Raw genomic sequence first — 14,188 nt, 5'->3', positions numbered from 1 at the left:
GTATTTAGGAATGAGGTTTATTGTACTTATTAGTCTATTAAAACTTAATTTTGAGCTAGTAATAGGCCAATCATAAGCTAGTGATAAAACTCTGTTACCTATCAAGAGTTTCAATTAATCCAGTAACACACGACATCCATAAACAGAAAGAAAAATCACAGTAGTTTCATTCTTTCTAACATCTGGTTTGTACTTCACAGAATGGAGGCATGATGGCTGATCCAATCATTTTCCACTGATGAAGGTTTTGATGGCTACCCATGTGAGTAGGGAGGGTATAGGCTGCTGTTAGTAATTGTCTTAAGTTCTTAAGTCTAATATCAAGGATTTTGTTAGTAAATTTTGATTTTATTATTATAAAAGGATCAATGACAGAACCAATAAACATGCATATAAACAAGTAAAAAAGGAGACCGAAGCATTGCTCAACTATGAATAAATGTGATTAGGCAAGAAAAACTACTAATATAAATGGAAAACACTGAAGTCTCAAGAAATATATGTACCAAACATATTTCTTTGTCTAAGGGTCTTAAGACACTGCATATAAGAAATAGTCAATATTATTGTTCTGGATGAGTTCAAGTTCAAGGTTAATTTTATTAAAAGAAAAATATACAAATATTATCACAGATTAATAAATACCTAAACTATTGTGAAAATGAAAGGGTAATACAAAAGTGAATGAGGACAAGTTATCGATGTTTATCATCTGGTCTGCTTTCTACTCCTCAGAATGAACAGCCCCATCTGATTTAAGCACTGTGCTATGACCATGAACTGTATGGTTACCTCTGTGTGTCACAGGAAGCCTCTTGTGAGTAGTAGTCAAAATTCTTGCTTTGTTTTAAGGGTATTCTCTGTATTCTTAGGAAGTCTAAAATACAATCAAATAAGGTCAAGCATTTTTATTATTCACTACTTAAGTATAAATTTATTTTTAAGATTTCCCTCTTCATAGCTATTTATTTTATTATTACAGCACTGTTAATGAATTGATTAATTAATCAAAAAACAAATGTAGATAGACATGAAGAAAGATGGAGTGAATCTTGGACCAATGATGATGACTGGTGGCGTATGAGTCATGGACGATGAATACAGGTCTGGAAGTCTGAGGTCCAATATAATAAAAAATCTGGTCTTCACCTTCTGATCCTAAGGATAGACATTAGGAATATTTGAGGATGTTGTTCTTGTTCTTCTTGTTCATGCATTTTCCCTCTATTTTTATAATTGGATCAATGAATCAATAAGCAAATATATTTTAACTGCATAAAGACAAAAAGAGTGAGGCCCTGTCCAATTACGGAAATATATGGTGAAACAAGAAATACTATCCATTTATATTAAAAGCACTGATGTCTTCTTTCTATTAAGAATGAGTGAGTCAAAGGTATTACTGCTTGCTGGAGGATGGCATATACGAATGAGGAGAAAGTGGTCCTTCCTGGACCAATAGTAACAACTGCCAGCGTATGCATCTTGCGTGATGAATAATAGATGTCTGAAACTCTGAGGTGCAAACCAAAAGGAATCTAGTCCATTCCATCCCCTCTGTTTAGATGCTCCTATAGACAGATATCAGGAGAACACTATGGCCTATTCTTGTCTTTATGTTTATTAATTCTAAAAAATATTTTAATTAAAGTAGCAATGGTAGAGTCAGTAAACATGTATAAATAAAGATGAGACATAAATTACTGTTTGATGTTAAAATGTATAAGAACAAATAGTACTAATATAAATTGAGATCGATAATAAGTAGATCAGCATATTACATCTTTCACCAAAGATCCTATAGTCAGTGGTAAGTAATAGTTATTGCTCTGAATCAGTTGCAAGTTTAACATTTGTTGTATTAAGAGAAAAATTAATAAATACATAAATAACTGTGTAAATGAACAGTGTAAAATATGGACCAATAGAGAGGATGTCTCAATATTTTCATCTTCTTTGCCTTGCACTCTTCAGAATGGATGCACTGAGCTGACTTAAGCATTCTTCTATGATCAAGATTAAATGTCCTTCTTAGGAAAGAGACCAATGTGAGTAACAGTCAAAGTTCTTACTTTGCTCTGTGCCATTTGTTTCAGGGTGTTAGTGTTAAACTAAATTTAAAAAGTGTTAAACATACTTAAATAGCTAAATGAGCCAGTTATAGATATGATACAAAATATTATTTTGATTAACTGTTAATGTACATAGAGGTCAATTAATGAAAGACATATATATAGTCTGTGTGGGAAATGATTCCATAGACTAATATTAGGGATTTTCAAGGATCTTGTCTTGGGCTTTGTAAATCACATGTTTATTTAGTTGTTATTAATTAATTAATGATTTATTCAAACAAATGTAGAAACAAATGAAGAAAAGGGATCCAAACATGGACCAATGATGACTACTGATGGCGTTTGAGTCATGGACGATGAATACTGTGTGTCTGAAACTCTGAGGTCCAACAGAAAACGTAATTGGATAGATATCAGAAATGTGGAAAGATCATATTCTTACTTTGGATTAATAGATTTAGATTTATCATCGATAGATAAATGATAGAACAATTAAACAAGAATTAGTAAATAGAGAGTGAATCATTGTTCAATTATGAATACACATGATGATGTAAGAAATATTATCATTAAAAATTTTAAACCCTGATGCCCTTTAAGGAAATGGATCATGAATGTCACCTCTTTGGCTAAGGTTCATCTAGACTCTAATAAGAAGAGTCAGTTTCATTTTCTGATTCAGTCTCATTTGATATTTTTCCTTTTGTTATGAGAGAAAACATTTCCATTCTGAAACAATAATCAATATCAAAATAACTGAATAACGGAAATGTGGAAAGGATCAATGGAGATAAGGTGTGAATTTTTTTTTTAATTACCTGCTCTTTGTATTCTGCAGAATGGATGCACTTGAGCTCACCTAAGCATTCATGGTCATGAGATTCATGGTTGCTACTGTTGGTTAGGAGCATAGAGATCAGTGTGAGTAATAGTTAAATTTCATGTCTTTCTCTAGGAGACTTTTTAAAGGGTATTCATAATATCATGAAAGTGTAAAAAATCATCCAAAAGGCCAACCTCAGCCAATAATAAATATGCAGTTAGTTGAAACAGTATATTTACTAGCTCATTTATGACACAATGAGGATAATTCATGTAAGATATATCAAACTGACAGATTGTATAGAAAGTTCTAGAATATTCTATGCTCTTACTCTTTGGATATTATATTTACATGGGTTATAAAATTAATATTAGTGATTTAATGCATAAATACATGTAGATGAGAATTAAGCTAAAGAGTTCTAAGCCTGAGCCAATGATGAAAACTGGTGACATAGAAGTCAAAGATGCTGAATAATGTGTGTCTAGAACTCTGAGGTTCAATAGAGGAGGAAATATAGTCTATTGCTTTTGAAGTGATCCTGTAGTTAGGTTTTGGAAATACAAAAGGACCATCTTCTTGATTGTTTTTATGAATTTTGATTCTTCTTTAAAATAAATTCATTGATGTAATAATCAATGTTCACATATAAAAAAGTAAAGATGGGGAATGTGAAGCATGTCCACTCAATGTAAATGATGAGACAACAGAAATCATTAAAACCTATTGAAAATCTGAATACCATTAAAAAAACAAACAATTCAAGTGTTGTTTTTTGACTAAGGATGACAAAGGCAGTATAGTCAAGTTTCTTATTTTGCATCAGAACAAGTGTGTTATTGTTCATTTTTTTAAAAGAAAATTGATAAGTATTACCACAATTAATAGATACCTGAATGACTAAGAGAAGGGTCGAATGAATGAATCCATGAAAAATATTTCAATCCCATCATCTTCTCTGCTTTGCACTTCCCAGAATGGACACATCTGGGCTGGCAGAACATCTGGCCTTGATCTGGAGCCCCATGTCTGTCGCTCTGTAGAGGTGCACATGAGCCAATGTGAGTTAATAGTAAAATTATTTTTTGCTTTTGCTTATTTGTTTAGGATATTCAGTGTAATATTTTAAAAGTATTATATATTAATGTAATGAAGGAAGGCCAGCCATGTCCCAAGGATACATATGGACTTGACATGAAATATTGTGTAGATTAACAGATGTTATGTTAATGAACATGACTAATGAAGGAAGTATTAATATACTAATTGAAGCAAATGATTATATAGACAGATATTATGGATACTTAAGGATCTTGTCCTTAAAACTTGGTGATCCAGAGGTATTTATGTTATTGTTAGTGAATTAATGAATCATTAGGAAACTACTTATAAATAAAAGGAGAGAAACAGGGCCAATTCTGGCTGGACTGATGATGACCACTGGTGGCCTATGAGTCACACAATGAATACATATCTGGAACTCTGAGGTCCATCACAAGCAGTATCTAGCCTAGTCCCTCTGTCTGAAAAACTCCTGTAGACAGATGTCAGGGAAATACAAGAACCTTGTTCTTTTTCTTTATGTCTATGAATTATGAAAATGTTATATTATTAAAATAGCAATGAAAAATAAACATGTATAAATTAATACAGATGAAGGTGGAGTATTATTTAATGTTGGGATGTATAGTAAAGAACAATAATACTAATATAAATTGAAATGGATGGATAATTAATGGACCAAGTGTAATACATCTTTGACTAAGGATCATATAGACAGCAATAAGTAATGGTTAGTGCTCTGAGTTAGTTGCAAGTTTCACATTTGTTGTATTAAGAAAAAATAAATACTCAAATGACTATGTAAATGAATGGTGAAAAATATAGATTGATGGAAAGAATATTCAATTTTTTAATCATCTACTCTGCTTTGCGGTTTTCAGAATGGATGCAGTGAGCTGATCATTTCTCTGTGATCAAGGCTATGTTGCCTCTGTGTTAGGCCAATGTGAGTAATGGCTCCTGTCTTGGTTTAGGTTGTTTAATAGTATTCCTGGTGTTATTAAAAATTATTTAATATAATAAAAAGTTAACTGGTTCAAGGACAATGTGCAACATTGAGGTTAATTAATCAAAGAGATATAGTCTCTGTGGGAAATGATTCTGTAGACAAATGTAAGGATTCTTCAAATATCTTGTTGTTGGGTTTTTGAAATCGTGTATTCATTTTATTATCAAAGAACAAATGATTTATTCAATAAATATTTAGAAATGAATGATGAAAGAGAGACCCAGCTATGGATCAATGTTGACAACTGGTGGCATAAAAGTCATGGATGATGAATATGAGAAGAAAATAATCTAGGTTTTTGCTTCTGTTGGAAATGATCCTGTAGACAATGTCAGAAACATACAAAGATCATTTTCTTATCTTGGGGTCATAGATTTAGGTTTATTATTACTAATATATGACTGATAGAACCATTAAACAAATATAAACAGATAAAAATACAAGTAGAGGTTAACTTCTTGGACCTAGAGTTCCAGACATATATTCATCATCTATGACATGAATGACATGATTCCATAGATAGATGTTAGGGATATAAGAATCTCTTGGAGATTTTTTGATTCACAGATAATTATTTTATTATGTTTGATGAATTGAGAATTAATCAATAAGCAAATATAAAGTAGTATGAGGAAAAAGACATGTAAACCTGAACCAATGATTGATGGTTTAGAAGTCGTGGGTGATGAATAATATGTGTCTGGAACCTAAAGGTTTGCAGAAAACAAAATCTGATCTATTTCCCAGGGTCATTTGCAAATGACGATCAATGTTTGAAATGATAGATTGATGTTAAGAATATGTAAGAATCTACTTCTTTTACTTTGGATTCATGGATTTACATATTATTATTATTTAAAATTGATCCATCATGAAAGTATTAAATATATAATTCGACAAATATGAAGATGGTGTGATGGACTTCAACCATGTGATGATTCAAGATATACTATCAACATAAAATGAAACACTAGCTCCCAGCTCCCAATGTGGTGAAATCCTGTCTCTACTAAAAATCCAAAAAAATTAGCCGGACGTGGTGGTGCATGCCCGTAATGCCAGCTACTCGGGAGGCTGAGGCAGGAGAATCACTTGAACTCAGGAGGTGGAGGTTGCAGTGAGCCAAGATTGCACCATTGCACTCCAGCATGGGCAACAAGAGCAAAACTCCATCTCAGAACGAAATGGACCCAAGGGTGTTACCTCTTTTTGATTAGTGATCATATAGATGCTGGGAAGTAGGAGTCAATTTTATTGCTTGAATCAGTCCATTTGAGGTTGTTTGTTTTGTTCAGAATGAACATATATGTTATGAAAAGTTAATAAATAACTAAACTACGGTTTGGAATAAAATATGGAAAGCAAAATTGACAAAGAGGTATTAGTTTTGAAAATCAGCTGCTTTGCTTTGTACTTCTTAGACGGGATGCACTGGCGCTGATTTAAGAATTCTCTCATAGTCAAAAGACATATGGTTGCCTCTGTGTAGGTTCCTGGAGACCAATGTGAGTATGAGTCAATATTCTTGTCTTGGTTTGAGTGTTTTTTTAAGAGCTATCACTGTGTTATTATACACTTTGACATATAATCAGTTAATATCTTAAGAATGGAATTGGTGTAATGTATTATGTTGATTAATCTGTATGTGAAACACTGTGTTAAATTAATAAAATATATCTAGTGTCTATGGGAAATAATTTGTAGACAGATATTAGATATTCAAGAATCTTGCTCTTGAGTTCTTCTGACTCTTTGGTATTTACTTATTTTTATTAGTGAGTTGATGAATTCATCTATCAATAAATGAAGACATGAATGAAGAAAAAGAGCTCTAAGTCTGGACCAAAGATGAAGTTTGGTGATGTATGAATAATGAACAATAAATACCTGTGTCTGGAACTTTGAGGTCCAACATGAAAACTAGTTTGCTCCCTATGATGTAACTGATGTATATATATAAGAAATAGCAAAGATCTGATTGTGTTTCATAGCTATTGATTATATCTTCATAAGTTGGTTAGTGTGCAAATAACCAAAGAAATGTATGCATACATGAAGAAAATGGAACCAAGTATAGACTAAGTATGTCCCCTATAAAGTTGCTCTGATTTAGAAACAAAATTTTGGATTTTACTAGTTTTATAAAGATCGGCTAGGCATTTCTCTTCTAGATTTCTGAAAATGAAAATATTACTCATTTTCTTGAAAAAGAATAGATGGTTAGAAAAATTAATTCATTTGTTCCTGAATTATAAACTCATTTATACTAATAATGAATGAGTTAATAGATAAAAAGGTCAAGACCTGACCACTCATGAGAATGTGTTATAAAGCCAGGAATCAGAAGAAGCTGATTCTGTAAGTCGAAGCTAACTTGCAGAGAATACCAAGACGATTATATGTGTGAGTGGAGGCACTGAGGCCAATATGTCCCATAGTCAGATGTTTTTCTTAATGCAGGTGATGGATTCAAGAATGTTCACTATTTGATGTAAAATTAATAACTGAAATAATTCAATAAATAAAAGGAGAGTGAATCTAATTTAAGGATAGGGAGTGTCATGAACCAATGTTTGAGATGAACCTAACCCTTATCATTTCATATTTATTCAGACACAGCCTGAATCTTGTTGTTTCATACCTTTAACATTTACTTTGTACTTCTCAGGGTTGATGTTCATGGGTGATTGATCATCCTGTAGCGACGGTGGTATTGACTGTTCCACAGCGGACAAGGAGTGCATTCTTACATAAGTCATAGTTGACATTCTTGTTTTTGATTGGGTAGTTTGCCTGTTCATTGATATTCATAGTACTATAAAAGGTAGATAAATGGCCACATACCTAAATAAAATCAAAGGAGACAAAAGGTGAGAATCTGTTATAAACTAAGGATTATAATTAATCTAATTCAGTACAACTGTGGACAATTTTGAAAAGATAAAGATTGATGTCATTTTAGTCATTTTATGGATAAACTAAAAATGGGACATTTTTGATATCCCATTTTAGCATTTTTCATAGTTTACACAAACGTTCCTATATTGCTAGATAGCCTAGTCTGTTAACCCCCTGAGGAAGAGCATATGTGAAGTAAATACTTGTCATTATTATAGTAGGGTCTATGGATTAGACCCATAGTGGATTTTTCTTCCGGTTTATTGTCACATCTTCATAGAATATATAATTTAAACAAAAAGGTTCAAGCATGGACCAATGACATAACTGAAATCAAATCTGGACAAATGTATATAATTATTATATTTCACAACATTTTTATAGTTCATTACAAAAAAAGACCTAGTTTATTACATTGTTTATTACCTCTCTTGGAAATGAACCCACTGACAGATAGTAAGACTATTCAAGAAACTTGTTTAGGGGCTTTGGTGGATTGTTAACACATACTAATTTTATTATCAGTGGATCAGTATGCAAAAACGTCATGTAAATTAATGTAGATAAATATGTCTAAGTGTGGTCTCATTTTGAGTGTATTTACTGGAAGAAGAATTATTATGACATGTCTCAAATGTTATGATCCATTAGTAAAAATAGACAAAGCTTGTGACCCAAGTCAGTAACCTGCATATACACATATGTGAATACTCATTGTCTTTATTTCTGGAGCTTTTTAGTTTATACTTGTTTTTATTTTCTCTTTTAGTAAATTGAAAACATTATATAAATACATAAATCAAAACATAGGTAAGGAAATGAGAGGAAGCTAAGCATGGACTACTTATGAGGATGTGTTTTGAAGCAGGGATTATAACTTAATCCATTTTAGTACAATGGAGTACAATTTAAAAAGAGATCAGTGTTTTCCATTCTCTTTTCATGGCTATATATTATTCTGTTTTAGGTTTTACTCCTGTTTATGCAACATTCCTTGATGGATAACAATCTATGGGTTAGATCCAAGGCTTACAATTTAGGCAGTTGTGTTTTCATAAGTCATTATCAGGGTTTTAGATGTGAATGCGGTGGTGAATTGATGGTTGTTCATTGTTCCATCTTAAAAGTATGTACATATTAAATGAAGAAAAGGCCAAGCACCAATCAGTGATATGAATAGATTGATTGATCAGTTTTATGATTAAATTCATTTCTGCACCCCTGCAATTTATTTAAAAAGGAGATTTGGTATGTTAAATCTACAGGAATTTGTCTGCAGACATACTTCAGTAATAATCCAAGAACTGATTTCTGGGGTTTTGTTGGGTTGATTATAATGCATCAATGGTAACATCAATAAACACATAAATAAATGAATAAAGAGGAAAAGGACAGAACTGGACTAATTGTCCAAATAGATTATGATGGAAAAAATGTGTTAATGTAATTCTGAAAACTAGTATTTATTAAAAAATAAACAGAGTATCTGAAGGATGATTTAGGAATATGTACATAATAGTCAAGGTTCTTGAATTTGATTAGTGATAGTCTAGGTTTTTTGCTTAATTAAAAGTAAGAAAGTAATTATTATATTAGCTAATCCATATGTCAATGTCTTAGAAAATGAAACGAGGATGGCATGAGGTCAGTGGAGTGATTGTCTCATGGTTTTCACACCTATCCTATATTCCACAGAAAGGACATCATGATTGTGATTGTCTTTATTAACTTTGTCAGGAGAGTAAAGACCAATGTGGCCAGGCGTGGTGGCTCGTGCCTGTAATCCTAGCACTTTGGGAGGATCAGGTGGGTGGATCACCTGAGGCTGGGAGTTCAAGACCTGCCTGACCAACATGGAGAAACCCCATCTCTACTAAAATTATAAAATTAGCTGGAAGTGGTGGCACATGCCTGTAATCCCAGCTACTCAGGAGGCTGAGGCAGGAGAACCTCTTGGACCTGAGAGGCGGAGGTTGCGGTGAGCTGAGATTGTGCCATTGCACTCCAGTCTGGGCAACAAGAGTGAAACTCCATCTCAAAAACAAAGAAACAAACAAACAAACAAAAAACCAAAAAAAAAGTAATTAGCTGTTAAAGTTCTTGCTATGGTTCAAGTGGTTTGCTTCCTCACTGTGTTATTAAGAAGTTTGAAGTATATTTAATGAATGTCCTCCCTGCCCACTGGCCCTGCCAGGCATGCTGCCGTCTGTTCTCTGGGACTTGTGAGTAGCACACTGCTCCTGTTATTTCATGTGATTTGTTAAGTTGTTTCTTCTGTGTCTCACCTGACCAACACACCCAGACCTAACTTATTTCCAGATTGGGTCTCTCCTAGAGCGTGCCTGTCTTGGTAGGAATAAACTGGACACAGACAAGAGCCTCCAGGGTGTCTGCCTGTGTAAACAAGTTTTCTATGAGGGGGACACTGGGTCATAGATTGAACATCTATGATGCATTACATCTGTGAGAATAAGTCTATAGTAGATTTCAGTAATTTTCAAGTATCTAATTATGGGGTTTTGGTAGATCCTGGGAATTTATTGCATTATTCGAAGGAAATAAATGAAAGAATCAGCAAAACATACAGACACACATATAAATAATTAAAGATGAAGAGGATAAAGCTGGATTAATTACAAAAAATGTTACCAGACAGGAATTTTTGGTTATATAATTCTGAAACACTGCAATGCATTAAGAAACCAGTACATCAAGGGTGTCACCTGCCTAGGGTAGGGTAATATAGAGTAGTGGTTCTCAAATGTGAGCCTTGAAGTGACCTGGAGGGTTTGTGAAAACACAGAAGGCCAGTTACATTCCCAGGATTTCTGTTTCAGTAAGTTTGGTGTGGGTTCTGAGAATCCAAATTTCTAATAACTTACTTTCTATAGGTTCCAATAGTTTCCCAAGTCATGCTGACGCTGCCTCCTGAGAAGTATTTTCAGAATCACTGAGAAAAATGTATGAAATACATTTCATACATAGAGTCTTTGCTCTATGTCAGTGGTAATTTCCAGTTTGTTTATTTTATTGAGAAAGAGAAGGTAATTAATTAAGCAATTAATATTTATTTATTTATTTATTTATTTATTTATTTATTTATTTATATTTGAGATGGAGTTTCACTCTGTTTGTTTCCCAGGCCGGAGTACAGTGACATGATCTCAGCTCACTGCAACCTCCGCCTCCCAGGTTCAAGCAATTCTCATGCCTCCGCCTCCCGAGTAGCTGTGATTACAGGCGTGTGCCACTATGTCTGGCTAATTTTTGTATTTTTAGTATAGACGGGGTTTCACCATGTTGGTCAGGTTGGTCTTGAACTCCTGACCTCAAGTGATCTGCCCACCTCGGCCTCCCAAAATGCTGGAATTACAGGCATGAGCCACTGCGCCCCGCCCAATTAATATTTAAAAGTCTAAGTAAATGAAAGGGGAACAACATGGCTCAATGGAGAAAATGTCTAATTTATGTAATATCATTGTTATATTGTACAAAATGGATGCACCTTAGGTGATTTAAGCATTCTGAAAAGACCAGGCTTTCTAGGATACTGCTACATTTTAGGAGATTAGAAATCAATGGAATTGGCACAGTCTTTGTCTGTTGAGTGGGTTTTCATGGGTGTTCATTGTACATCTTTAAAATGAGTAAATGATTATATACATGAATAAAATCAAACAAGAACAAGCCTATACTAATGACGAAGAACCAAAATTTAGGATTAATTTGATTTAGTGTTATTTAGGATGGTTTCTAAAAAAGATCAAGTCCGTATCACAAATTGTTCTAACTGTTTAGAATTCTACTGCAGGTTTCCCTAAGCATTCCTCAAGTGATAAAAATGTAAGTTATGAAGAAGGGACACACAGGAACTAGAAGCACTTGTCAGTGTTTTAGTTCTGGTGGTTGATTCATGTTATATATAGAAAGAATATACACATTATGTGAGAAAAGGCCAAGGAAGGACCGATAATGCGAGTGGAATACATTCTGAAATGTGTTTTATGATCAAAGTATCTGTGACCTACAGCGGCCCACTACAAAGAGGGATTTAAGTGTTTACAGCTGTAGGAATGCCTGCAGATAGATTTCAGTGATATTCAGGAATCAGGTTCTCAGTCCTTGGTGCTTCATGGATTTTGATTTTGTTGTTATTCAGTAAGTGAAAGAATAAACAAATATGTCAGTGTATAACAATGAATAGAATGAAGTGTATCTAACTATGAAAATATGGGGTGAGGCAAGAATTATTGTTAATATACGTAGAACCACTGGAGTTCATTAAATAATGATATCTTTACCCCAAAATGTAACCCCTTAATGCATGAAAGGGGTTACATTTTGGGATAAGGATAAGTAGGCAAGGTAGTGATGTATAGTAGTCAGGGTGCTTGCTTTGAGTCTGTGACAAGTTCAAGTGGTTACTTACTGCAGAGGGAAAAAAATAAATTATGCCATAAAATAATAAATATCTAAATGACTGAGGAAATGAAATGGGGAAGGCATGTATCAGTGGAAAGAATATCTCAGCTTTCTATTATTTGCATTGCTTATATTTCTCAGAATGAAAGCTCCTAGCACATTCTCCTGTGGTCATGAACTCTGTGTTAGGAGCATAGAAACCAATGTAAGAGTCAAAGCACTTCTCTTATTATGAGTGGTTTGTTTAAAAATACTCACTGTACTATTTACAAAACATGTTAAGATTAGTCAAAGAGGTTGATTATGGTGTACTATGGCATTGATGTGAAATGTATGTTCATTACTGGATATGTACAACACAAATTAATTAATGAAGGTTATAGATACTGAGTGAATTTACTCTGTAGACAATTGTTACAGATATTTAAGAATATTGTTCTATGGAATTTGTGATTCATACACATTTATATTATTGTAATTATTCTATTGAAGAACTAATAGATCAACAAATATAGAAATGGATGAGGAAAAAGATGTCAAATCCTGAACCAGTGGTGATGGCTGGTGGCATATTTAGTCACAGATGATGAATAAATACATGCCTGAAACTCTGAGGTTAGTACCTAGACAGAGATCTAGTCTGTTATTTTTGGTGGATGTAGTCCTGTAGAATGATTAGTTATGCACGAAGGTGATGTTCTTGGGCTTTTGTAGTTTATGAATTTTGATTGTATTGTTACAAAACAATTAATGACAAAGTTTATACAACTGCGTGAAGATGAAGACGGTGCAACGTTGTCCAATTATGAAATATGAGGTGAGGACTGAAATACTATTAATATAATTTGAAAGTCCTAAGGTCCATAAGTAAATAAGTGTCACCTCTTTGGTACAGTATCATATAGACCAGGGGTCCCTGACCTCAGGGCTGCAGACGAGTACCAGTGCCTGGCGTGTTAGGAACCAGGCCACACAGCAGGAGGTGAGTGGCGGGCGAGCAAGCATTACCACCTGATCTCCACCTCTTGTCAGATCAGTAGTGGCATAAATTAGATTCTCGTAGGAGCAGAACCTGTTGTGAACGGTGCATGCCAGGGATCTAGGTCACATGCTACTTACGAGAATCTAATTCCTATGATCTGAGGTAGAACAGTTTCATCTGGAAACAACCCCTCCCTGGCCTGGTCCATGGGAAGTTTGTCTTCCTCAAAACCCATCCTGGGTGCCCAAAATGTTGGGGACCACTGGTGTAGACAGTGAGAAGTAACAGTTAATGTTATTGTTCTGCATCAATGGCAAGTACCATCCTGTCCTATTTTTAGAAAAGACAAATAATAACATCAATTAGTAAATATTTATGTGACTAAATAAATGAAAGTTTGAAAGCCATTGTCAATGGAGAGAATGTCTCAATTTTTTAATCACTGGTTCTCCTTTGTATTCCTAAAGGTGGAAGCTGTCTGCAGTAGGAGCATGGAGACCAATGTGAGTAACAATCACATTTTGTCTCGGTTTGCGTGGTTTATCTCAGGGTATTCATTTTATAATGGCATTTGAAATATAATCAAACAGGGCCAAATGCACCCCAGTAATGAAGTTGGGATTGATGTATATTATGTTCTTTGATGTATATAAAACATTGAGTCTTTCTGTATCAATCAAGTTTTATTTTCTGGGTTGGTTGCAAGTTTGACATTGTTCCTGTTGTTGAGACAGAGAGAAAGAATACAAATATATAATGAAAAATTAATAAATAAGTAAATGAAATTTGGAAAGGAGGGATAAATGCAGATAAGGTCTTAATTTTTTTTATCACATGTTCTGCTTTGTAATCCTAGAATGGATGCTCTTAAACTGATTTAAGCATGCTTCCATGGTCACAAGCCCTATGGTTGCCAC

The 14,188-nt window shown here is 33.8% G+C and overlaps 1 long non-coding RNA gene across 1 annotated transcript; it reads left to right on the top strand.

The window, feature by feature from the left end:
- Positions 1-2,913: 2,913 nt before the first annotated feature.
- LOC105547873 lies at positions 2,914-5,161 on the top strand. Its single transcript, XR_001007295.1, has 3 exons — positions 2,914-2,996; positions 3,875-3,959; positions 4,842-5,161. It is a non-coding gene; the product is annotated as an uncharacterized LOC105547873 (long non-coding RNA).
- The last annotated feature ends 9,027 nt before the right edge of the window (positions 5,162-14,188 follow it).

Source organism: Mandrillus leucophaeus, unplaced genomic scaffold (genome assembly GCF_000951045.1).
Source record: "Mandrillus leucophaeus isolate KB7577 unplaced genomic scaffold, Mleu.le_1.0 Scaffold4, whole genome shotgun sequence".
NCBI lineage: Eukaryota > Metazoa > Chordata > Mammalia > Primates > Cercopithecidae > Mandrillus > Mandrillus leucophaeus.
This window is presented reverse-complemented; position numbering and strand designations above follow the sequence as displayed.